This window comes from Uranotaenia lowii, chromosome 3 (assembly GCF_029784155.1).
Source record: "Uranotaenia lowii strain MFRU-FL chromosome 3, ASM2978415v1, whole genome shotgun sequence".
In the NCBI taxonomy this organism is placed as follows: domain Eukaryota; kingdom Metazoa; phylum Arthropoda; class Insecta; order Diptera; family Culicidae; genus Uranotaenia; species Uranotaenia lowii.
Genome location: NC_073693.1, coordinates 189221520 through 189249492, shown reverse-complemented (window position 1 = coordinate 189249492; position 27973 = coordinate 189221520). Strand labels below are relative to the sequence as shown.

Below are 27973 nucleotides of genomic sequence, written 5' to 3'. Positions count from 1 at the left end.
AATTCAAATATCTTTTACTTATAAGTACAATTCAAATGATAAGGTACACCGGGGTAAGTGTGGACGGGTTTTCGTATAGTTCAACTTTAAAAAATCATAAAAAAATCAGCATTGGAGCAATTTTGATAAATTGACGTTCAATGTGATGCAGAACATGTTTTTTACAAAAGCTGAAGAGATGAGCTCGACAGAAGCAAAGCGAAAAAAGTTATCACGCAAATCGTTATGGACGGCTGGTGTCTTCACTTACCCCGCTTTATGGGGTAAGTGTGGACGGTAGATTTTCCCTTTGATTTCTCAGGAAATTTTCAAAAAAATTGTGTTTTCTTGGTTGAATACGTTACTTTATTGCTTGAACCGTCCAAAATTTTGAAAAAAGTTCATGATACTATAATTATAGTGTGTAATTTATGTTACAACACACGAGATCCGATTTCATCAAAAACACAGAATAAATAAGTACTTTACTCAAATTTTCATGATCCGAATGCTTAATATAGCTAAATAATACAACTCATAAAGGATGAAGGACAAAAAATTGAAAAAATGTGTAAACATCAAGTCTTTTTAAAGCCGTCCACACTTACCCCAGGTAGGGGTTGGAGACAAAATTTTAGTTTTTTGTAAATAAACTCTTTTTTCTTAATTTTTAACCGCCGTTTCTTTTTCTAACTGGTTGTTTGGAATGTAAGGATTGTTTCAATGTAGAGTTTTTCATCGAGAGCCAGCTAGTTTAGGAGAAATTTGCAATTGAAAAAGATGCACATCAACTCGACATCGTAGTTGAAAATAGAAAATTCCGAAAAAGTCGCTGTAAACAACCGTTATTGTCTGAATCGTATCTTTTTCACAGTTATTGGATAGATTACAAGTGAATTGAACATTCTGCATCAAAAGTTTGAAAAAATAGTGCACAGTATTGTTTTTATAGCCATCGTCCACACTTACCCCGCGTCCACACTTACCCCGCGTCCACACTTACCCCGGTGTACCTTATCCAATTTTAATTTTAGATATACAGAATCCCAAATATCAATAATCATTTCCTTTTAGAAATGAAATGCGTGTTTGTTTCTATGCATGGCCCACTGTCAGAGGACGCTAGTTTGCTGCTCTAAATTATCGCATCCTTGCATTCTATATGTATTATGTTCGTCCATATCCTCGCACCGGCACCGCGAGGAAGGCGGACCTATAATACAATTATAATAGCGAAACAACCCCGCCGATTACCCGCGCCTCCTGCATAGGTTTGTTTGTTGCATTGCCAACAACGCCATCCACGGAAACCTTGGCAATCCTTGACAGAGACCCGCGATGGGCCGGCTCGGTTGTGCTCCTCGTGCGCGGTCGTCACCGAAATCCGGTTTGTTTTCCCATTTCCATGCTTTTCTTTCATACGACGCTTTGGCCCATCGACTCGGCAGCACAGAACTGGGCTAATGAAAAGTGTCTCGTTAGCTCGTTCCAATTCAGATCAGTTTGTCGGCTGTTAGTTGCCTCGGGACACGTTATGAGACAAGCCGTGTACTCCTGGTGTTTGACTATTCTCCTTTTCACCGTTCTAACGTCTCGGAAGCTAGCCACAATTTCTGTTGTTTGATTTTCCCAAGAGGTACCTTGTGATGTGAAGAGTGCTTAATTTTTCCACAGAGACAGTGATAGTGAAATGATTTAGCACGGAAGCAATTAATGCTGGAGGTGACGAATAATAGCTGCAATGCCAGTAAACGGCGAATATAGGCTTACAGCTGCAATGAAGGTATGCAAGTTGTGTCCATTATCTTATCTAAAGTAATTATTACTATCACCCTATTTGGATCATGTGATAAGTTTGGAACTCATAAGCTTTTAATTTCAAATAATCTGTTAAAACCAAGCAACAAAATTTCGCCAGGGAACGGTAGCTATCGAGACATCACATTCTCCACAATATGAGCGGGCTTTATCGATCGATAAATCGCTAGCGATAGTGTTGAGCAAAGAACTGCTTTCACTAAAAATAGGCTTTAAAGTACATTCTCATCGTGCCATGTATCCTTTTGCACCGTGGATTGATGTACCAAGCATAAATAAGTTCTGATATTGTCACATATATCACGTTAAGCAATCGACTTTCCATTCCATTTGACCGCTATCCCATTCGGTAGGGCTAGAGAGTGCAAGAGAAATCGGCAGTCGTAACCTGTGGCATTTGGCGTGGAATGAAAAATAATCTCGTTCTTTAGACCATAGCTTTACCTTGAGTTTTTTTTTCAAGGTTGATATGAGCTATCCACGATCAAAACATCTCGTACTTTTTTGCAAATATGATTTTTTTTTTCCCGTATCTGCAGATGCGAAATTTATCAAATTTTTTGTCTTATGGCTTACATATTTTCTAAAATTTAATTCCTCATTCACATAATTTTAGCGTTTTCCTAAAAGATTTTTTTTTGTTAAAATTACTTGTTGTTCTTAGGGGGAACTACCTACAGTACCGTTCATAACTGTATAGAAATTGGAGGCACGCACACTGCTATTTCGACTTAGAACTTTCATATCTTTTTACTATTATATTTTTTGATCAAATTTTCTTGGTAAGATAGATCTACTCTCACGCTATTATATAAAAAATTTGAGTTTTCTAAAGTTTGTGTGTCCTGAGATACGGTTATTCTACGAAAATCGGACTTTTATTACCATTCAAACTTCAATAACTCAGAAACTACCTTACACTTCTTCTTGAAATTTTTCAGAATGATTGTTGAAATATAAAGTTGAAGAAGTAAGCAGGTCTTATCGGTTTGGGAGACTGTTTATTAGTGATTAAAAAGTGAAAAACAGTTTATCACCAGGGTGACATATAGTGGTAAGCATAAGGTTTAGCAATTGCTTCGGTGGCATGTACTTAGCTCGAAATCAAGCGAAGGAAAAGCTCAAAGCATTTGTTTAGTTTGGTATGAATAAACATTTGCTTAGCGGATGTGTACTAAAACTTTAGAACATAGTTTTTGCTTTGAAAAATGGAGCTATCCAACAAGCAGAATCTGTAGTTTTCTTAAGTAAATTAAAATAAAACGATCATAAAATTGAAAATTACGGCTAAAACAGCCACGATTTCAGCGGTACGGGTAAGAACGATCGAAAAGTGTTTTAGGCAATGCATGACAATCTCTGAAAAGCGCCGGTTGAAATGTTCGTTTGTTGATAGGACCATTCCAATTGTTCTAGCAAGCAAGAAACAGTTAGTTCACCTGAATAACAAAATGTTTTGCTAATTAAAATTAGCTACTTTAATCAATAAAAAATGTTTGTTTTGTTAAAACTTAAAAAAATCGTTAAAAATTATTAAAGTGTTATTCCAAGTTAGGGCCAGTTGGGAGTTCTTCCACTATTCCCGGTAATCTGAAATGTTTGCTATTCGATTTGTTCAATTTCATGTAAGACGAATCATTCCATACAACGCCAAGAATATGAAAAAAAAATTGGTTTTCTCTTCTATTTTTGTTTATCCATGTTGAAAATGCCTAGGTATTTGAATTGTTTTGAAGTGCAAGATTACCAATTTTTATAAATATATGACGTTATAAAAGATTTTTTTATTCGAAAAGCCTGCTACCGAGCATGCTTAGAAAATAAAGCTATTGCTTGAAGATTGGTCGAGCAATTGCTTCAGATTTGGGCTTTATTCATACCAAACTAGCTTGTTCTAAAAGTAAAAGTTTCTGTCAGAGAAAACAGCTGTCAAAACAATCTTTTTCATAGCAACCGAAGCAATTGCTTCAAGTGACTACTCGACTGCTCGATTTGGTTTAGCAAAAGCAATTGTTAGGTTTTTTTTCATACCACCTATAGAAACCAATGGCTACTTCAACACTCCCTCTCATTGATGCGTTTTGATCAGGGATTTTTTCAAGGTATCAAAATATTTCGGCCAGTTGAATTTATTTTTCTGTAGGAACGATGGATGACGATTTCCGCAATCCCGGTTATCTTTTCGCAACACAATGCAGTCGACTCGCTTTCCGTCTAAACGTCCAAAATCACAACCTCAACCTCTGAATGAGCCTCTGCCGCAATCACCGCTTCTGCGCTTATGCCTGCTATAGCTAGCACCAATCTTGAAGCGATTACACTCGGTACAACATTTGAAAGTTTTACTCTTGCATCCACAATGTCCAAGATCATAACTGCCTCTGGGTGAATATCTGTTGCTACCTCTACCCCGTCTATTGAGTCCATAGTCAACACCACCACCGCCGGTGTCACCATTACTACAGAGAGCCTTGCAGTGATTCCACTCGTTATTCCAGGTATGCTCACCTTCCTTAACAACGTCGAGACAGGCTTCGCCGTCACCTGCAATGCCGCTAAAACTATCTCGATCTCCATAACAATCTCCGTGAACTCCACAATAACGATCGTCAATGAAATCTCCAGGATCAACATGACTTCCGAAGATTCTTTCTTTCTCGAAACTACCACAGGTCACCACAGCAGGATCATCCAATTCTTGACTATGAGGTTCATGATGGTCACTACCGGCATCAATTGCAACGCCTCCAAAACAACTATCACTTCGTTCTCCACAAAAATTTCCACCATCTTGATCGTTACTGAAATCTCCTGAATCTTCCTCCAGAACTATCTTAATACCTTTCTCCAAAAGTTGTCTGATTGATAATGAATTGTTCTTCAAACCAAGAACGAACAGAACTTCTTTCATGACTTCCGGTATCTGCAATCCGTTATTCTCTAAACTTCCTCTAATAACGCCCGATTTTCTCGCCACCATGGTTTATCCAGCCTTCGTTAACTCTATTTCTATCGGTGTTCACCCAATCATTGCAGCCTACATTTTGGATCCATTCACCATCTTGCATCGTCAAAGCTACCTCCCGATCAATTATTATTTCCGCTTCATCATCACGGTTCCTGAATCTCCTGTTTCTCGAGAATTCGATCCGCCTGTGTCCAAATTGGTAACATTCTCTAGGCAAACTCTTTTTGTTGATTCTGGATACTAGAGCTTCACCTTTGAAATCTGCTTTAATAAACGAGTTCTGCCAGCTCGTTTAAGTTCCTTAACCTTGCCTTGACAGTATCCATTCGCAATTATTCTTCTTTAAAATTTTCAAATGCCGTTGTGACAGTGAGATTATACAGGCTTCTCCGAATGCAATTCAACGCCGCAAAACCAACCTTGCCGAAAGTCGACCTCAAAGATTCCCACATCAGCTTGGCAGATTCTCTATCTCTCACGTATTCCAGGAAATCGTCGGAAACGTAAGAAATAATAGTTGCGCCAGCCTTTGGACCGTTTTCCGTTATCGCCTGCACGCCATGAGCTGCCAGCTGAGCAATCCCGAATTTCCTTGCACTGCTTGTCATTTCCAGTTGACTACTCAAAACTTCTTGAAGTTCGATAAAAATTTTCAGCATGTCCGGGCCCTTAACCTGAAGAAGTGAGCATGTCTTACGGTTTGGAAGACGGTTTATTAGTGACTAAAAAGTGAAAAACAGTTTCACCAGAGTGACATGGAAACCAATAGCTACTTCAACAAAAGTTAGTATGTCTGAAGTTTTTGAAAAGTTCTATCGAAAGGATCAAAAGTTACGCGAAGTACAATATTTCGGGCATGAGCCTTAAAAATGCTAATTTTGGACGACTCATGAGAACAATATCGTTTCCAGAATTTCAATAAAAAAACGTAGCATAGTTTCTGAGATTTTGCAGTTTGAATGGTAAAAGTCCAAAAAGGCCGATTTTCGTAGAATTACTGTATCTCAGGACACACAAATTTTGTGATACATCATTATAGTGTGATAGTTGATCTATCTCACGCAGGAAATTTGATAAAAAAAATATCTTCAGAGTAAAAGTTATGGAAGTTTAAAGTCGAAGTGACAGTGTGAGTTGTTCCAATTTCTATACAATTATGAACGGTACTGCTGTTTATGTTCTTTGTTCTGAACTAATGTAAATTCCCGATCAGGAGAGCATATCAAAATAATAACTCAAACGTATCTCACCAAGATATTTACATCTGATTCAGTTATAATTAAGTACTCTAAATTTTCGATTTTAAGTTTCTCCGATCTGAATTATATCTTATTCTGATTGACAGACTTGAATGGGTTTTCAATGATAAAGATTTTTTTCGGATTGTCCTAAAATAAAATGATTATATCATATTTTGATATACGTGCAACTTTTTATGAAACACGGACATCGAAGTCAACGGCCCAAACCGTGCATTAAGGGGGGGGGGTAGGGTCTAACATTTTCAAAAAATCGATTTTTTTATTTTTTTATTTTCTTATTGTAAAACATTTCAAGAATGTTGTGTCAAATTTTCAAGTCAATTGAAGCAAAACTGTAGAAGTTATAGGCCTTTATCTCCCCCTATCTAATACTGCAAGAAAGCAAGAGCAGAAACTTCAAACGCGTTTTTCTCGAAAGCACATTTTAAAAGTCCGTGGACATCGTCATTTGAAAACTACTTATCCGATTCTTTTCAAATTTGGAACATATTTTCTATATATAAAATACCAGACCCCAACGTTTTTATTTTTTGATTTTTTCATTTTGGGGAGATTTTACAGGTGAAAAATGGCGGATTTTTAAGTGAAAAATCGTAGTTTTTACTTCAAACAGCCACAAAAATTTCATAAAAATATTTTTAAGTTAAATAAAAACGTTGGGGTCCAGAAAAACATCTATTAAAAATATTTTGCTCTGGTTTTTTGACTTCAGATGATTCTGTGCTGAGATATAGTGTCCACCGCAAATCCTGTTTTCTAAAAGGCATCCTCGAAAATGCTTCGTCACCGGCTCATTTTTCAATATTTTTCTACGAAAAAATTACTAAATGTTCTTTTAACAATGCTTTGTATAATGCAAAAAATTTGAATACATTTGTTTGAACGATAGCTCCAGAAAAAAATCGTGAAAATGGTGTTTTTTTATACCCGTTAGACCCTACCCCCCCCTTAATGAGTTTCGCTCAGCAGATTCATAAAATTGAATCAAATTTCTGGGATACCAAAAAATGGAGCATGATTTTAGCAAATAGTGTGGGTTACTGATATTCGACTAGAAATTTTTCTCGAAGCATTCATATCTTGATAAGCTATAATTTTGATAGGATTTGTTCTGTCTAATATCAAACTATGCTATCTGAACCAGATATAATCTTGATAGGAGCATATCAAAAACTGATATAATTTAGCTATGATCGTATAGATTTTTTGATATAATTTGAGATATTTTAACATCCTACGAGTACTGAATTATAACTCATTTAGATAGAAAAAAATGAGTATCAAAATATCTCATCTTGATATAATTTTGTTTTTTCCTTCTGATCGGGTAAATTGTTGACTTCTCTAAACAAAGATGTCACACTGGACAAATTTTAATAAAAAATGCCATTTTCTGAAAATCTGTAGATTTGGATTGTTGAATTTAATGTTATCCAATGGTGATGACTCAGACAAAAGTAGGTATTAAAGAAGAGCGGACCATTTAATGCGTGTTTTTATTTGAATTTTATGTCCTTTTAATGAACAAAACATACTTTAAAAGAAATGGTGAAGCTCTAATTCGATTATACCTATTACAGGGCTGGTAGCGAGTCACTTTTTAGTGACTTGGTCACTTTTTTTGGGTCAGTCACTAAAAAGTCGCTTTTTTCATCATTTGGTCACTAAAGTCACTATTTTCTGAAAAATGGTCACTTTTATCACCAAAAGTCACTATTTATATTTCTATCAGCTTTTGTTATTGAAATGACTTTTGAAAATAAGTAAAAATCTTTAGAGAAGTTTCTGCACTTTTTTTTACAAAAACTCAAATCAAAAACATATTATTTAAAAATAAAAGTTTTATATGAATCAAGTTTTTTTACACTTTCTGCTGTAATGTCAAAAATACTTGTAATGATATTTTCCCATAATCAGTTATCTATCAATGTTTGTTTTTACTAGTAATAAACTCTTTATCACCAAAACTAAATGTGTTCAGCTGAATTTGACAAAATTTCTAGTTTAGGACACTATTTACCAAATCAATAGTTTAAAAAAAAATAAGCACCAAAATGGTTATGGTGAAACATGTTTATTGAAAAAACTCTTCCTGAAATGTTTTTAAAAACTAATATTTTTTGTTTCCATATTGTTTTTTCAATTTTCAAATAAATTTACCGAATTTTATTGTACAGTTTTTTTTTCAATTTTCTAATCAACTTGCCGGATTTTTTAATCAAACTTTTCAAATTTTTAAGACATATTTTTTAAAATTGTTTCCTTGTTTTTAAATTCTGAATTTTCGTGTTCTTCAACCATAAGCCTTTAACTCCAAATTTTTAATAATAAAACATAATTTCAACCTTCTGTTCTTTTTCTAGGACCCAATGTTTTAATCAAAAGTGACAAAAAACTCAGAGCTTGTAATTTAAAGCTTAAAAACCAGCGATTGAAAATTTTAAAACTTTTGATTAATATTTTTTATATGAAATCATATATTTTGGATCGATCATGATTTTTAAATTAATCTAAAAGGTTTGAAAAATTGTTCTAAGTAGCAACTTTAAAAATAAATTTTAATACGCAGTGTTAACTAACTTATTGTATTTGATTTGTGCTTCCAATATTAATAACAAAAGTTTTGAACTCATTATTTTCAATTTTTCATCATTTTTTATCATTCACGTTATTACTCATTTTCTAACATTTCTTTGTCAGTGTAGTTGAACATGAAGTTATTATTTAAGCTTCAAAAATGAAATTTTGATAATTTTGTACCTCACGGTGACTACTAGATTAGGATGAGAACTCAAAAAGTTTATTCTAAAAGACGTTTCTCACCTAAAGCGACTACTGGAATCGGGTGACTCGACTGTCGTCACCTCACGCGCGGCGCAGAATAAGGGGGATACTAATGGTTTTATTTTCAGCCTACTTTCCATTATATAATATAATTTAAACATATTTTTACAGCTTTACATTTTCATAACCTCTACAAGAAATCAATTTTCAACTAGGTAGTTGATTCAATTCATAATCAATTTCACGACTTTTATTACTGTTTCTAACCCATATTGATTTTCAGGTGTATTCGCTCCAAAATAAGGTAAGACCTTTTTTTTGATTATTAAAATCAAAATTTGGAGTTATTCATATTGATATACATTGTTTTAAATTGATCAACCATAACTTTTTTTTTTTTTTTTTTTTTGTAAATTCTTTATTTGAAACGGCTCATACCTTTAGGCTTTAAGGAGCCAAACTCGTTTTGTTTGATAACAATTGTGTGCTTATATCTAGATCACTTTTAAAGAAAAAAGAAGATAGATAGGGAAATATGAAAATAAGAAGAAATTATAGACGAAGATCAATAGCTTTTAGGAAAAGATATATTTCGAACATGTAGTCCAAGTCTCTCACACCCAGCACATCTCTCACTGGAACATAGGGTGGTTTTCCTCGGGCCCGAAGGGAGTCTATCAAATTCGTTCTAGCGACAAGATGGACCTCGCACGACCAAACAATATGCTCGATGTCATGGTAACCTTGGCCGCAACTACACAAATTGCTGCTAGCAATATTCAAACGATAGAGTACCGCGTCTAAGGAATAATGATTGGACATGAGACGGGAAAATATACGAATAAAATCTCGACTCAGGTCCAATCTATTAAACCAGGGTTTGAGGATCAACCATAACTTCACATAAAATTATTTCTCAGTTTCTCAAATTCGATTTAGAATAGCTTTTTACCAAAGCAAGGAGATGGCTTGACTATTGAAACTCTAAATAAACTTAAAGACAAAAGTGGGCACCAACCCTGTGGAAAAAAAAGAAAAAAAAAGTTTCCACCTTAGATCAGTATCCTTTTGAAAATATTTAACAAAATATGGTTTACATATTTGATTTGTATTATGTATATATTATATTCGTTCCATATTTCATGCAATATTATTTTATATATTACCTCTATATTTTGTAATTTTCCTTACTATCACCAAATCATTTCATAAATTTTTAGAAGGAATGCATCTGGGGTTAATCCGAAGAAACCATTGCAAGCGGAGTGGGTTGCCAACCATTGTAGGTTTCTGAGGGTTGGATGCCTTCCTTCGACGAACCATCGGCCGTGGAAGCCCTAGAAGCAATTCGAAGGCCAAGCCACACAGACATAGGCAGGACCTTGCTACCGATGGGGGAACCATACATACATACATACATAAAAATGAAATTTTGATAACTGGAGGATTTTACTTTATTAAAGGTTTTATGTCTGGCTTATATAACTGGCACTTTTAAAAAAATTATAAATATATTCTTCTTTTTATCAAATTAAATTAAACCATCGAACATTGAATAAATTCTGTTCAAAATTCATTTTTTATTCAGTAATCGGTAATTCACATTTTAAATCGTGATTAAATATTTTTTGTTTAAATTAAAAAATTACAGCGGAATTTCTCACTAAACTTCTAGTTGAAAATGAAGAAAAGAATTCCAAATTTAGATGAATAAAAATTAACAATTATTATCATTTTCCTAACATCTATTCATGGTAAGTTTTGTACAAGAATGGACAATTATTTTATAATTCAGATTTTTTAATTTTAAATTTACTAAGAAATTCTTTTGAAACTAATTTATTTCTTACTTTCTTGACTTATCGAAAATTTGAAACATTCATTGTAATATGTTTCCAAAATTGGGTTTATCAGTCATTTTTTCAGTTCGTGTGTTGAACATGAGTTACAAATGGTGTAAGAAAACCCTTTCCTTTTCAATTTTTTATTTTTGGTATTGTTATTATTTTTATCTAAATTTGAATTTCGAAACCCACCCTCCCATGAACGGATCCTTCGTTCGGGCCTGATTTGGTCACATTTTTTGTACTTCAAAGTTACGTTTTTCGTTCTACATAGTCAGTATTTGGTCACTTTTTTCGGTCCTCAAAGTCACTATTTGGTCACTTTTTTTCAAGTTTTGGTCACTAAAGTCACTACTTTTTCATAGTCAAACCGCTACCAGCCCTGCTATTACTCCAAAGAGAAGTTAGAATTCTTCACTAAAATCTTCAAAGCAGAGATTTTAAAGGAAGAAAAAGCATAGTCATGTGAAAGTTTTGCGTAGAAACTCGTATCCGAATGCATTTTCGGCTATAACTTCCAGGTTGTAAAAAAAAAATGTAGATCAATCAAGTGTCGGAGAGGTAATCAGTAGACTCGAGTTCGATTCCAGATTGAACAGTTGTCAGTTGGCCAGGTATATACACGGATGCCCTGTAAGTGTAAGTAAACTAGCCCACCTGATTGACTCGTTCTTCCAATATAAACCTACAATATGGTGTACGCGCTGCATTGGAGATTTGTCGAACTTAATAATATAAGAATGCATGTGAGCACATACTTAGGCAGAAATTGTGGTGAATCCGTGCACCCATGGTGGATAACCAACATGCATACATACAGAATAATTTTTGTGAATATATCACTCAAAAGCATTCACGTGTTTCCAAGATATATGGATTTTGATAAGTGATGTTTTAAATGAACACTATGTTCGGATGAAGGAATGTTGTTTCTGAAGCGTACCCTTTTTTTAATTTTGTGGTCATGATCACGGAAAAGATGAAAAAAAATCTGTTAGGAAACAAGAGAGACACAAATAGTAACAATTAAATATACATTTATTTAATTGTTACTATTTGTATCTCTCTTGTTTCCTAACAGTTTTTTTCATCTTTTCCGTGATCATGACCACAAAATAAAAAAAAAAAGTGCACCGTTTTTACCGAAGCGACATTTTGAATGTTTTGATTCCAATCTGTTTTTCACTCTTCACTTTCTCATGTTTTTAAACTCCAACATTAAACTCGTACTCAGATTTTGAGCTTGATATGACTTCAGCGTTTTTACAAAAATATTAGCAAAATGTAACAACACTTTTGTGAAAAAATTGTTTGGAAACAATGATACCAGGATATAACCAGAGTTACCGTTTCGTTTCTAATCCTGTGAGCTTGTATTTATCCCCTCTCAATGCAATTCCTCTCCAATTTGAAATGAAAGCCTGCTGGATATGCTGTTGGCATCCCGACAAATTTACAGCGCTTAAACTGCCCGAAAGAAAATATAAAGTTATTTGCATTGGAGCTCAGATTTGTTTGGAGGTTTTTGAGAAAATCTCCTGGTCAAGAATGCCGACAGCAGGTGCAAGTCACATTGCTCGTTTTATTGCCAAATTAAGTTCATCTGCATATATTTGTGGCCTAGTTTAGCTTTTTTTTTTCATTTTGTTATATCCTTCTTGATATTCAAAAGAAAACTTCCTATCCGACAATGAAAGCTAGACCAATAAACGATTGCTGCACACCTACATAGGTTTATAGATAGAGCAAGAATGATTCCGCCAGCACAACTCAACTCATGCAAAATAGTTCCACACTCATTGAATAAAGGAAAGCATGGAAGAGGGATTTTTAGCAGCGTTTAGAGTGCTTCTCTGTACTGCTAATATTATATATGTAGTTAGGTAGGCAGTTATCCAAATCAAACAGTTTACGAGGGCTGATTTAAAAGTAAGGAAATCGAGCATAAGAGAATATATACAGCCAAAGGAAGCATCATTCGTATTCTTGCTCATTTGAAATTCCTGGCACAAACGAGAAAGGCTTATGCACGGGCGGCGTGATATACTCCTATAGTGCTTGTTGTAGTCCTCCATGCTTGTAGCTCACCATCATCCTGCCAATAAAGTTCAAGTTCACGAGTGCATTCGTGCCGTTTTATGTGCCACCGGATCTGTATGGAAATCTAGCGTAGTTTTTTTTACTTTGGGTGCTCGCCCTTCCCGTATTCATTCATAGTTGCCGTTAGCCGTTACTTCTTAATCAATCCCACTGATTTGTTAGAGACTGATGCGGAAGCAACTGTGTAATATTTTTGTCGATGAAAAAGTTTTGGAAAAAATTGCTTACAACACGTTTAAACTAAGTACAAAGGTCCTTGGATAAGGACAACACAATCTGAAGCGTTGAACAAAATTAAATTGTTACACGTAGATCTTAAAGCGATCATGAATCTTTTTTTTTGTTTCGATTACACTACACAGCAAGAAAAATTCGTGTAAATTTAGATCGAAAACGATGCACGAAAACGGAACATCGATTTCGATGTAAAATTCTATCACGGTTTATTTTTTTCCAGGATGTAATTTTTGAGGCGTGTAAATTTAGATTGAAAACAATGCACGAGATCGGATCACAAAAGCCGTCGTGTAAAAATACACAGGGATGTAAATTTTTAAATTTATTATCGTAAATATTGATATTTTTGCTTAATATTCAGGTTTTTGCTTTTGTCTTTAAATGAATACGCCCACATGTATTATTTTTAATTCACATTTATTTACAAAACTGAAAATTAAAACATCATCACGGAAAGTTTCAAGCTGGAATTGTTGTTGCATCCGGATTCCCAGCACGGGGATGTTTCTACTGCAGTTCAGCGTCATCAGTATCCTCGAATGGTTCCGGAAAATCATGATCTTTCGCTTAGCACTTGGACACTTGAATTGATCTGACAAAAGTTTCTCCGGATAATAACTGTCCGGATATCAGCCTCTGCGAAAAAATCTGACCTTGCTGTAATGGAGAAAAAACTAGTCAGTTTCAACTGCATTCTTCATTTCACATATACTTACGACTTTAAAAGACTCTAAAAGTGCTGCTGTAGGTAGCTACGCCTTTGATCGACTCGTTTCCGAATAATTTTTCGACTTGTTTACTTTGTGCGCAAACTAACGAAATATAAAAAGGCAGAAGATAAATATTTGCATTCAATTTTAAATCAAACAGATCTAACTTTACACTGTTTGTGACATAAATTTCATTGACCGGTTGATTTTTGCATGACGCAATGTAAAATTACATCAAAACTGTTTATTTCTATCCTTTTTTTGAAAAAAGTCTAATATTACATCAAAAGGAGTTTAAAATTACATCTTTTTGCAATTATACTGAAGAAAAAATAGATCACTCTTTTTTTAGATTCCGTGTACTTTTAGAATGTTTTTGCTGTGTAGTTCACAGCATTTTTTTTAACTCAATAAACTGATGGTAATTTTAAACGTAAAATCGGGCACTGATTCCGAAAATGAAATGAAAAAACTCGTTTAGAACAGTTTTGAGGTTATGCTCAAAACATTAAATTTTGGAAAAAAAGTATTTGTACTGATCCAAATATCTCGGACAGCATTAGATTAATTTAAAATTTCTTTTTCATGATAAAAAACGATAAAAACGCATATTTTGAAAAGAAACATTTTGATCGACAGTTTTAGTTTCAATGCTAACATTTTAAAAACTGTCTTAGAAACCTCGAGCGTGAATAGGATTTTCGAAATATTTTGCTCGAGAGAAGCGAAATATACCTAACCTACCTAGGGGTTCGGTGCCGATTGACCGACGCATAGGACTGAGATAAAAGATCTCTGCTGCTGGCGATCCGAAGCCAGCGTCTTCACTTGTTGCCAGCCAAGGTTCTCGTCAACAGTGCGGATTTCAGCGGCTAAACTACGCCGCTACGAGCTTCTGGGCCTGCCTCTTCTTCGATGCCCATCTGGATTTCAGTGAAGCGCCTCTCTGCAAATCTCGTTTTTAGCTCTTCGCAGCGTGTGCCCAATCCATCTCGACTTACGTTCCCGAATCTCGATTTCTAGCGCCTTTGATGACACCGGCGATGTAGTTCCACTTCGACTTGGTCTTTCCGACATTGATTTTGAGACCTGCTGCCTTGGAGCTTTCAGTGAGGTCGTCGAGTTTGCTCTGCATGTCTTGTTGTCTTCGGGCGAGTAAAACAATATCGTCAGCCAGCTCAAGGTCGTTCAGTTGCTCCGTTGTCGCGGCAACCCTCGGTTCGGTCTACAGTCAATCGATCCAGTCAAGATCTCATCCATTACGATAGCGGTGATAAGATACATTCTTGTCTCGCTCCAGCAGTTACCGAGATTGGATCAGACAAGACACCGTCGTGCAGGACCTTGCACAAAAATGCCTCGAGATGGACTAGTTTTTCTGGGACTCCTCGTCGCCTTAGAGCCGTCCATATATTTTCGTGGTTAAGTCGGTCGAATGCTTTTTCGAAATCAACGAACACCAGCAAAAGAGAGTCCTGGAATTCGTTGATTTGTGCCAGTATTATTCGTAGTGTTGTGATGTGGTCCACACATGATCGTCCGGATCGGAATCCAGCTTGTTGCCGTCGGAGTGTAGCGTCGATTTTTTCCTGGATCATGTTCAGGATCACTTTGCAGAGTACTTTGATGGTTGTACAGATCAACGTTATGCCTCGCCATTTACCGCACTCTGTCAGGTCTCCTTTTTCCGGGACCTTAAAGAGGATACCTTGCATTCAGTCGGCCGGGAATGTTGCAGTATCCCAGATACTGTAACATTCCCGGCGAAAAGACAGTGCAACATTTGTGCTGACAAGGCAGGGTCGGCTTTCTTGAAGCGCTGATGTGATCTAGTGGATAGGCTGGCGCGAGTCTGGTAACCCAGCCGTACTGGGTTCGATTCCCGGTATCGGCAAGAAAAACTTTTGGGTTCGAAACCCATAAGTTAGCCGGCAGGTAAGATGTGTTTCATTGTATAAATAATTATTACCAATCTTTACCGAGAGTACCATGGCTCGTCGTGATAAAATCATTCTTGATTCCACACCACTGTTCTTTGACTGTTCCGTCTGTTAGCAGTTCCGAAGCTTGGGATTAAAACTGTTCAACGTATACCCTTTTCACCTCTGGCTTCTCCATTCGGCGGACGTCGTATCGACATCCGACTTGCTCCTCTCGCCCTTAGACACGGGAAACTTTCAGTCGTATCTCACCAAGAACGAGGTGATGATCAGATGCAATGTCTGCGCTTCGCTTGTTGCGGACATCAAGAAGGCTCCTCCTCCATTTTCGGCAGATGCAGATGTTGACAATTTGATTTTCTGTTCGGCCATCTTGGGATACCCAAGGACCTAATGTGCTGATCGAAGGGGGAAGAGCGATCCACCGATCACCATGTCGTTGTTGCCAATTCTACAAACAGCTTTCCGTGTTCGTTCATCTGTCCTAGACCATGGTGCCCCATGATGCGCCCAAAGTCCTGATTATCGAGCCAATCTTTGCGTTCAAGTCGCCTAAGTGGATTTGAATGTCACCGTCTCAACCACGCTGTTCAATTGACTGTAAAACTGTTGTTTTTCCTGCAAATTGGCAACGTCAGTTGCCGCATAACACTGGACCATTGTAAGCTTTCTAACCCGTGTTCTGAATCTGGCTATGATTATTCTTTCGTTTATCGTTTCTCATCTAATGAGGGCCGCGTAGGCCTGCGGGCTTAACAGGAAACCAACTCCTGGTTCCCGAGTAGCATGTTTCCTCGTATGCCAGAGTAAAGCAGGACTTGCCCGGATTGTGTCTTGTGTTCTCCAGTATTAGGCCAACGGACTTCGCTCAGTCTCAGAATTTCAAGCTTGAGGCGGCTAGCTTCTCTAGCAAGTTGAGCCAGCTTGCCTTGTTGGGCAATGGTTAACACGTATCAAGTTCCAATTCGTGTCCATGTTTTAATGCTAAAAGTCGTCGCCATAGTTCCAGATCAGTAATTTCTTTCAGATTCTGTGACAATTTTATGAATTGGGAGCAGTTGGTTGTTTGCCTAAGGTCCCTATCCCGCGATGGGGCTGCCATCTTGGACTTAGCTGGCGGGGCCGCATTTCATAAAATCCTGCATTAACGCAATGTTTTCAAATTTTGTATAGGAATTTGTCTGGAAGAAAATTTTTTTTATGTTCACCACAGCTTTCAAATAGGCAGCCAGAAACTAAAAAATGACTTTTTTTGTTTGTCATCTAGTGTAGACATCAATGCTTTAGATTTCCACATGAATTTAGACATATAAGTTAAAGAAGGTTGTTGCTTGGACGAAGGTTTATTTAGGACTAACTTAGTAACACTAGGAACATAGTTTTACAATAGGAGGACTAAAGCAACTGCTACTTAGATTTCATCTTCAACACCCCCTCTCAGTTGCTTATTCCTTATATAAATTGCTTGGAAACTTGAAAAAACGGCCACATTTTGCTGTTTGAAACCCACACCTCCCACAGTAGAAATTTTGAGATTGTCTATCGGTTCTCATGCGATCGATGTTTGTCTTCTGTTCACGTGCTATCGCAACCGATCTAGCCTTTCCACGGGTTGGTTGTCCATAGAAATCTGCCTTCCTTTTGAATTTCCTTTTGCGCCATTTGGACTTCTCCGAAATCCAGCCTTGGTATTTTTCGATGCATTGAAATCTTCGGAATATGCTCGCTTCTGATCTGATTGACCACCACTATCAATCCAGAACTCAGCAACCTGGGAAATACGGTTCATGCATTTCCGACCACTGTGCCTCGAAGTAGTGTCGTTCTGGGAGTTACTTCTTTCAATTTGTGGTGGAAGTACCACAACGCCCTCTGTGGAATCGACTGCCTTTGTTGACTTCGCCATCAATACTTTTTCATTACTTGATTTCACATTCTCATTCAAAGTTGCTGTTTTTCCATCGGAACCAACCGGAATCTCCAGAACAGCACCTTCCCCCTCTGGCTGATGTACTCGAGAAAACGTTACCGGTGAATCAGCAAGTCGACGAGGACGCAAGTTCATTTCAGACATGCACTTCGCTTGTGTTGCTAACGTTGCACTCTTTTCAACTTCCATTGAAAGGTAGAAAAGATTTCCTTTCATATCCGCCTCTCCAATGGTTTCTCCAAACTTTCTCAAAATCGCCCGATCTCGTTTGAACTCCACATCGACGCCAACCTTGAGTAAAGCTGCTACCGACAGAATATTAAATTGCAGGCTTGGCACGAACAGAACCTTGCTTATCTTCAATGCCAATGGTCCATTTTCCACCAACGACCTTCCCTTAACGATTCCTTCTTTAACTCCTTTCAAGCTTTCTCTGTTCTTCGCACTATCGATAATAACGGGAGTGGTCAACTTGACACAAGATGTGAAGAATTTTTCATCTTTCATCATGTGTCTGCTAGCTCCTGATTCGAGGATCCATTCAATCTTGAGTTTTGCTGCCGTTCGCAATTCACTCCGGCTAACAAGGGCCACCTCTCGATCAATCGGAATACCTGTCGTTTGCGCACTAACATGGTCCTCACTCATTTTCAGACAATCAGCTTTCATGTGCCCAAAAGCTCCACACCCGTAACATTTTCCTGGAAACTTCGATTTCCTTTCCTTAAATCTTGCCGCAAACACCATACCTCCAGATTCACTGCTGATGTCGGTATTTCTTCCTGACCGCTTACGTTCTTCCGCCAGTAAACGTGCCTTTACGAGATCCAAGTTGATCTCCTCATCTGCCAGATTTTCCATTGCCGTTGTAACTGCGTCGTATGAACTAGGCAACGAAATAAACAATTGACTCACTTGATCGAGTTCCGACACTGTTGCCCCGGCTTCCTTTAGTTGCCGCATCAGTTCATCAAAACGCCGGAAATGGTCCGTCAGCGCAGTTCCTTCGTCCATCCTCAGTAACGCCAGGGATCTACGAATATACGTTTGAGACGCAAATCCCTTCTTGGAAAACGTGTCACACAGGGACCTCCACATAACCTTTGCCGTTGGCTTTTCTCGGACGTATTCCAAGTGACTGTCCGCAACGTAGGTGACGAGCAACGCCTTCGCCTTGTCGTCTTTCTCGATGAAAGCTCTCTTGACCTCCCGAGTCGCCGTTTCCGCTGGTACATTAGCCGTAAGAACATCCTTGACGCCTTGAGCTGCCAGTTGCGATTCGACGCGGAATTTCCACGTATCAAATCCTTCCCCCGCAAACTGCACGATTCCAGCCTTCTTCGCACTGGTGGTCATTCTGATGAGGAAAAGTTTTACAACTCCTAACGGGTTTCGGGAAAATTTTCACGAGCTGTTATTTTTGTTGTCCTGGTTACGTTGCTGGGTCCATAACCTAAAGAAGGTTGTTGCTTGGACGAAGGTTTATTTAGGACTAACTTAGTAACACTAGGAACATAGTTTTATAATAGAAGGACTAAAGCAACCGCTACTTAGATTTCATCTTCAACATAAGTTTCAGCAAAATAAAACCATAATTTATTGAAGAAAAAATCTAATATCTTTTCTGGGGAACTAGTAAGGTTTATGGTTTGTTCACATGAAATGTACTGGAATTAAGGAATATAAGAGCGGGTGAAGTGGGTTGGGGGAGGGGGGTGGAGCTGGGTGTGAGTTCGATTGGCAATGTTGGTAAATTCTGAATTGCAATTCAGCACCAACACGTGAAAAGGGTCTATGTTCATTTATGACGTTTCGAGAAAAATGCGTTTGAAAATTTTGCAATATTTTTTAAATCGCTAATTAAAATTCACGAGGAATCTCCCAAGTCTTTAGGGTCAAAACGATGCGTAGGATCATTCTAAATATGTTTTTATCGATACGACGGTTTTATCATTTAAAAATAGCTCGTAATTGTTTATAGACCCTACTGGAGTATGAAATTCGTCTAAATGTTTTATACACCCTTCGCTTTGTACTGTATATCTCATGCGTGTGAGTGAGATGGAGATAAAATTTCCCCTATTTTTTGACAAAGGCTTATGGTTCTCGCTATAGGAGTGAGTGAATAGCTTTCCGCATTCTTCCACTTTTAATGTTTTGCATCTAGACCGTTTGCTTTGTTGTGGAGTAAAGGGTGTAAAAAGCAATCTGTGGGAGGATAATGTCATTTTATGGCTCTAAATTTTTTAGATCCTTTACTCAAACTGCATTATAAATCTTACGAAAACTGAAAAACTAAAAACGGTTTTTATGTTAAGTAGAGCTTGTATTGGGCTATTTGAATCCACTGAAAACCGGTTTTGTTTACTTTGTCTTTGTTGCGAAATGAAAAGCAGGTTTTACGCAACAAGAGATACAAAATAAACTTTATTAAAAACGAACAATTATAAAAACTTTAAGTGGACTCATGCCGATAAACTGGTGTATAATAATGTGCTTCTAAAACGTGTCTCGATGACAGTACTCCTACACGACAGAGATGGCGACTTCCTTCAGTGTGACGTCTGTCACATGATGAGTCACCGATGGGTAACCATGGCTCGGATGAGGGGTCCATCCAACACCTCCCCCTTTTAATACAGGTGATACGGCTCATAACGCACTGGCGCTCTTCTGGTCCTCGAAGAGTGGCGAGGTATGAGCGGATTAGCTGGGTGAGGCTGCCTACGATGTGGTCTGGTAGTTGATTCCATTTCCTGTTGTACGAGCGCAGGTATTAAACTAGAGTTAGTTCGAATTTCGTTGTTGTCTTCTGGAACCGAATTCGACTCGGACAAACCCCAAGAATCGAGTAAAATAGATAGTGGGATTCTGGCCGAGGACTTGGACTTAATTGATTCTTCTGCAGACTCGCACCGTTGCCTCATCTGGTTGCAGTGCGATCGAATTAGTTTTGATTTCTGTGGGAGCCATACGTTGTAGATTACATTTCCTACTCGTTCTAAAATTTGACCCGGTTCCCAGCACCAGGAGTTGTTTTCGTAGACTTTTGCCCAGACCAGGTCCTGACGTTCATAGCTTCTGGCCTTGGCACCGTGTTTTCGATTAAACTGCTGATCTTGCTTGGTGGTTTTCGAAAAGTACTGGGACGGTGGTTTGAGTAAGTCGAGAGACGTGCGCACTGGCCTACCTAAAAGAAATTCAGCTGGCGTTTTTCCATCCGGTGCACCGCGACACGGGGTGGAGCGATAACAAAGAAGAAAAGTGTCTATGGCTTCTGCTAGGACCTCTCCCCCTGCTGTAATTTTCTTCAGTGTCCTTTTGAACGTGTCGACAAAACGTTCAGCAAGTCCGTTAGACTGTGGGTGGAATGGTGGTGTTTTAAGATGCAAAATTCCATTCACTTCACAGTATCGCTCGAATTCTTCGCTGACCAATTGCCGACCGTTGTCGCTTACCAGGGTTTCCGGCATGCCAAATCTGGCGAAAATACTACGGAGGATGATTAAAGTATCAGCCGTAGTGATCCGTTTTGTTGGGACTACCTCGGGCCACTTGCTGAATGCGTCGACGAGAATCAAATAATACATACCATCGACTGGGCCAGCATAGTCGATGTGAATCCTTTGCCAGGGTTTGGTGGGAGCTGGCCAGGATTCAAGAGTTGTTTTTCTGTTGGTTTTGGCTACACTAGCGCACTCGGTGCAGGCGCGAACAAGTTGAGCGATGCTGTCGTCGATACCAGGCCAATACACGTAGTTTCTGGAGATCGAACGCATTCGATCCACACCTGGGTGGCCTTTGTGCAGCTGGTGGAGAATTTTCTTGTGGAATTTCGCTGGAATAACTAATCTTTCTCCATAGGTCAGGCACCCCGAAGAAGAAGACAGACCGTCGCGACGTAAGTAGAATTGCTGTAGTTGTGTGTCGCTGAGATCCGATTTGCTTTTCGGCCAGCCCTGCTGGACGAAACGTAGAACTTGCTTGAGTATCGGATCGGATTGTGTTTCCGCTTGAATAGCCTTGAAAGTCAACGGTAACACCTCCAAAGATTGTTGAACGACGGAACGGATGGTCTTCTCCAGCTCAATTGACGCAATAACAAACTCTTCGTCTGGTCGAATGTGTGTGTTGATCAACCGAGACAAAACGTCTGCATGCCCGAAGCTATCAGTCGAAACGTACTGTATGGTGAAGTCGTACAACAACAATGTCAACGCCCACCTCTGCAGTCTGTTGGCTGTGTAGATAGGGATTCCTTTTTTGGATCCGAAGATGGCCAACAGTGGTTTGTGATCCGTCTCGAGAGTAAAGTGCCTCCCAAACAGCATTCGATGAAAGCGTGTCACGGCGAAAATCAAAGCTAGACCCTCTTTTTCGATCTGGCTGTAATTGGTTTCAGCCGGGGTCAAACTGCGGGAAGCGTGACAAACAGCTTTAATAGTCCCGTCGGGGAAACGGTGAGCGATTCGTGCACCAATGCCCACTGATGATGCGTCGGCCGAGACTATTATTTCCTGCTTCGGGTCGTAGTGGGTGAGAGCGAGCGGCGATTGTAGAAGCTTTTTAAATCGGTCGAACGCTTGTTGACACGCGCCACTCCACTCCCACTTGACTCCTGTTTTCAGAAGTTGGTCCATGGGAAATCTCAGCTGGCGCATTTCGGGGATGTACTTGGAATAATAATTTACCGCCCCCAGGTATGAGCGGAGTGTCGGTACGTCGTGCGGTGCTGGCATTGCTGCAATGGCGGAAACCTTATCCGGGTCGGGCCGAATACCATCGGTGTCGAGGATTTGTCCCAGATATTTGATTTGTCGCATATTGAACCGGCACTTTTCAATGCGAACCGTGAAACCGTAGTCCTGGAGTCGGCTTAGAACCTGGTGTACGTTCCGGTTCAGTTCGTCCTCCGATTTTCCTCCAACCAGAAGATCATCCAAGTAGCCACGAGTGCACTGAAGTCCGCTTAGCATAGCATCGACTATTTGCTGGAATGCTCCCGGGGCAGATTTGATACCCGGAGAAAGTCGTGTGAAGCGGAACAAACCTTTGTGGGTGTTTATGGTGAGGAGATGCTGGCTATTTTCGTCCACCTGGACCTGGAGATAGGCGTCCGAGAGGTCGATGTGAGTGAAAAATCGACACCCGGACATGCTGGTGAAAATATCCTCTGGCAGAGGAAGTGGATTTTGATTTGCTTCCAGCACACTGTTGAGCCCTGTGGAGAAGTCGGCACAGATGCGAACGGTACCGTTTGGTTTGCGAACGACCACAATCGGCGCGGCCCAGTCCGAAAAATCGACCGGTTGTAGAACGCCGAGATTGACTAAGCGCTGGATTTCATCCTCAACAACACCTTCCATGCTGTAGGATACGGGGCGTTTACCACGGAACACTGGTTTTGGATTTCCACGGAGCGACAACTGCACTTTGGTCTTGGTGCACAGACCCATACGACTGGTGAACACTTCGGAGAACTTTGTTTGCAAATCTGCCACGATTTTGGACGAGGGATCTGTGCTGCTGGTTACTTGGTTGCAGAACGTGTTAAACGGGACGTCCCACAAGCCAAACATCTCTATCCAATCGGTGCCCAGTACGGATAGGTTCACTTTCGGAGAAGCGACGTAACATAAACCTCGTTTGGAAGTGCCGTTTATGTTTACATCACACCAGAATTCCGAAGCGAGCGGTAGAGGATCGCCCGATGCTGTTATTGCCTGGCATGATGGTGGGTGGGCGGCAGGTTTGCCGATCTGCTTCCACAATGCCTCGGTGATTACACTTATGTCCGAGGCAGAGTCGACCTGCAGCCGAACTGGGACATTATTAATCAACACCTCCGCATATTTCCTACTGCGGTTGACTGCGTTTATCGACACCACTTTTGTTGACTTCTTGTGTTTTGCACTTTTTTTGTTTTCCAGCCGATTTCCCGAGAAAGCAGGCACAGTAGCCTTCCCTGTGGCCTCTTTTCCCGCACTCACGACACTGGTGATCCCGAAAATGGCACTCCTTCGCGAAGTGCATGCCTCCACATGCCCAGCAGGGACTCCGCGGTTGATCGGTGGTAGTTTTGTTTCCGAAATCACTGGATGACTTTCGGTGTTGTTTCGGAAACTTGCTATCACTTTTATTCACTGAGTTCACTGCCGGTTGTGAGAGTTTCTCGACCATCACATTATCACTTTTAAGGTTCATGAGATTCCGGCTTTCTTCCACAATTTTCGCCAACGTCACATCAGCAGATTCGTTTAATTTATTTATTAAGCGCATCCGGATGTCAGTGTCTTTGGGCGATTTGAGTCCACAAACAAATATCAGACATTTAAAATGTTCTTCAGAGATGTCTGATAACTTAAAATCCACACACATTCTGTTCACTTTACAGGAATACGCCAAAATGTCCTCCGAATCTTCTTTTGCCGTTTGAAGGCACTGGAATCGCCGATGAAATACGGAGACAGGAGATCCGAATAGCTTTTTCAGCGTTTCGGTGGTTTCCGCAAAGCTGAACTCTTTCGACAGTTTTGGAAGGACGAACGAAGTGTACCGCTCATGCGCGGCGGGGCTTAGCTTCTTCATTAAAAGCCGCACTTTTGCAGCGTCGTCGAGTTTCGCTGCATCTTTGTCGAACAGCTCGGAGTAACGGCAGAACCAGGCGTCGAAGGTACAACCCTGGTCTGGATCGTAGTTGAACTCTGTGATGTTACTCGCTAGTGATTCTAGGGCAACATCATCACGGGACAATTCCTTAAAACAGCGCTGAGTGGCATCCAGCTGTTCGGACAACTTTGAAAACAGTTGTTGCTGTTGCTGGAGGATTTGGGCCAGCGCTTGTTGGAACGAAAAAGCGCTTGATCCCGGCACTGGTGGTGGTTGATTGTCCGTCATTCTAACCTCGAAGAATCACTCCCGGAGAAAAACGTTATTTTCCCGAAACTCGACCGATTATGCAAAAAAACCGACTTGCAAATACTCGTCGCCACTTTGTTGCGAAATGAAAAGCAGGTTTTACGCAACAAGAGATACAAAATAAACTTTATTAAAAACGAACAATTATAAAAACTTTAAGTGGACTCATGCCGATAAACTGGTGTATAATAATGTGCTTCTAAAACGTGTCTCGATGACAGTACTCCTACACGACAGAGATGGCGACTTCCTTCAGTGTGACGTCTGTCACATGATGAGTCACCGATGGGTAACCATGGCTCGGATGAGGGGTCCATCCAACAGTCTTTTATACCCTTTTCACATGTTTCTGCTGAATTTAATAAAACTATTTCATTCGAACTCAAATCATAACATTCTTGAACCAACCCTCCCTGCCTTAGAACACTGATCATACTTAGAAGCTAGGTCAGGAAAATAGAAATTCGCTGCAGCATTTTCAACTTTTCGACAGAAAAATGAGCACTTTTTGAAAAGATTTGTAATCGTTTATGATGAAAATTCGTGCCGGAACCAAACAAAATCAACAAAAGCCATTGTTTTATAGGTGAGGCATGCTCAGTTTGGTGAAACTTTTTAACTTATCCAACGCAAAACTCTCTCAAAGATTTAAAAAATGTTTTAAGAATGATCATTCTATCGAAACAAAATTTGGTACCTGCTGACTGGTCGGTGATTTGTTCAGATCATTTTGACATTTGAGCGTTTTTTGTTTAGTTTTTTTCTTCTGTTTTTCACCCCTGACTTAAAAGGTGTTTTACTTAAGACCTGTAATCAAGTTTAGCTTCAACAATTCATTCAATATATCCTAGCTTAACATCGATAAGGTAGCAGCCAAATGCTTTCTTTTTGCAACACAATAGTGAAAAAAATTAGCAAAAAATAAAGTGCATCAATTAATTTCAAATCAATAAACAATAAACACTCGTGAAAAAAAATTACTTTCTATTTGCCTCTTTTCAAATGAAATTATCTAATAAGTGTTTAGATAAAATAAGTTCAAATGTAAAATGATAATTGAAATTTGTTTTCTTAATCGTAATCGTGGTTTAATTTCCCAAATACAAGATACAATACATTAGAAAAGAATAAAACTAACTATTTTTTAAATAACAATTGTGAAAATATAGACTAATCTCTGACTCTCGACTTCGATTTCCGAGACGTAAACTTCAAAAGTGCATTTTTTTATTGTATTTTTGATTTGCCTTTCATTTTGATTGTTGAATTCTGATGCAACCTTTTTGGGGGATAATCAATGTCTATTTTTTTAAATTCTTGATAGACATTTAAAACATGTACGAAATATAGCATGGGTTCGATTCTCATCTCGGTACTGTAGGCCAATCAGTAACATAGTTTTACGATAAAAACTAGCGCTACAAAATTAAATCCAATGCTAAATTTACATTTCTGTTCCTGCGCACGAAACAAAACTTATATTAATCCTGATTGAAAAAACAACTTAACGTCAACAAACGGGTTCGAAAATAATAACCTTTATTTCGAGGTGAATTGTACCGTTTTGTTCTGCGCAATCCAGGTCAACTTCACCTCGCTACGAGGTAAGCTTTACCTCGAAGAGATAGAAAGTACCTTTTTTGGTTTTTTTAGGTGAATTCTACCTTTCTTGTCTTCTCAATTCAGTTAAACTTCACCTCGTTGTGAGGTAAAAGTTACCTTTTTGGTTTTCACAAGAATACACCTTTTTATTTTAGTAAATTTTACCTTATTATTTTTCGTGGAGCAGTTTTTTTTTCGATCATGTGACAAAAACTCTTACTTTGCGAGATTATCTGTTATTTATCATCAATTATTTAATGAAAGTGTCTTATCTGATAATCTCGCAAAGTGAGGAGTTTTTGTCACATAGCCCAGATATTAACAAATGAGTATCTCGGAAAAGATTTCAAACATCAGGACAACAAAAATAATACATTATCGTAAGAACATGAAACCATTTTTTGATGAAAATGTCAATGAACTATTTTATTCCTAAGACACCTATACTTATAACTCTTGTATTATTATGTATTGTTTCTAATCCACTTAAAACTAAAATATATGTCAAGGAATATTTAAAGAAGCTAGTGCCAAGGCAGCCCTGCTCTAGTATTGGTACAGACTGTGACCTCACAATCACGGAAAATCTATTAATTTTCTAGGAAACTTGCCTTTTTCGTTGATAATTCGAAGAATCTGCTGGGAATTTTCCATTTTGAAAACATATTTTTCTAGAAGGATTCTTTCTCTTCAAGATCGGTACAAAAAAAGATGCATTTTCGAAAAAAAATATTTTAAATAGACCATCGAAGATCCAGAAATGGTGGATTTTACCCACTAAAATTTGCAAAATTTTAAAATTAGTTCAATGAAAATGAAAATGTTCAAATAAGTGCAGTTTAAGCTTCTCATTACAATAAAGTAATCAGAACCACAATCTTTTATTGGCATTTAAGTAAACTGAGTCAACAATCATTAATTGACGTTAATTTTTCTACATAAAAATTTTATACGGTGAACCGGTTGGATTAAAATCATGAAAATCAGTTGAACACTTAATAACTACCAGCTAGACCTTTTTAGAGCTGAATTTTTCTTCATTTTTGCACGTTTTAGCTTCAAGGTGACATTGCATTCATTAATAAAAAAAAGAAAAAAAAAACCCAAAATACAATTTTCAAGGGTTTAAAAACCTCCTTAACACAGTGAAATAGAGGCCATACAACACAATCAAAATGAAATTGGAACTCGTTTTCTCTCTGAAAAGTGTGTTTTTTTTTTGAAAATGCTGCCGTTCTCATATAAATTATCGATACAACTTTTTTTTGTTTCGATTATAATTTTAATTCATAATTATAATTTTCGATACAATAGTTTTTGGGACGTCACAAAAAAAACAATATGGCTCTCGGCGCTACCTTATTTAAATACTACTTGAATATATGTTAAGTTTTCTAATAGAGTTTGGCTGCGGCCTTTCAAGTCATTGAAAGTTTGTATGCGGCCGTTATACCTCAATGAGTTTGACCTGCCTTGGTTGATGAGTGCTAGTTTAAAAAATCTTCGCGAGCCTCACACGTACTCATACTTTAATGGCGCATTTTTAAATTCGTGGATCAAGTAACTTGTCCACTCAATTTTTTTTAAATAAATCATCATTTCACGCTTCATAAAAAATAAGCCATCATTACCAAAAAGAATTCGTGTTTTGTTTCATTGCGACTTTTCATCTGAATCATAGGAAGTTCATAAATAAGATAGATAAATGAAATCACCATATCTGATACACAGTTTCTAGGTAGATATTTTGAAAGCAATTTTTATTTAAATATGATTTATTTCTGTATTGTGTATGTCCTTTTTTCGTATATTTATTTTTGAATACTTCATAACAGTAGATGTGAAACGAATCGAAAATGTTTGCCTTGTATGAGCTTCCGT

General features: G+C 38.3%; 1 protein-coding gene across 4 annotated transcripts in view; it reads left to right on the top strand.

Moving 5' to 3' along the window:
* The window catches only part of LOC129758656 (cytosol aminopeptidase-like), a 35861-nt gene that overhangs the window by 2433 nt on the left and 5455 nt on the right, over nt 1-27973 (top strand). The window contains exons 1-2 of one of the 4 annotated variants that reach the window (XM_055756222.1): nt 1343-1762; nt 9095-9115. The exons of 2 other annotated variants lie outside the window; for them this stretch is intronic. The gene's annotated coding sequence lies outside the window, so the exon portion shown is untranslated. Of the gene's footprint in view, nt 1-1342; nt 1763-9094; nt 9116-27973 lie in introns of those variants that run through there. One more of the 4 variants, XM_055756221.1, reaches the window with a different exon arrangement.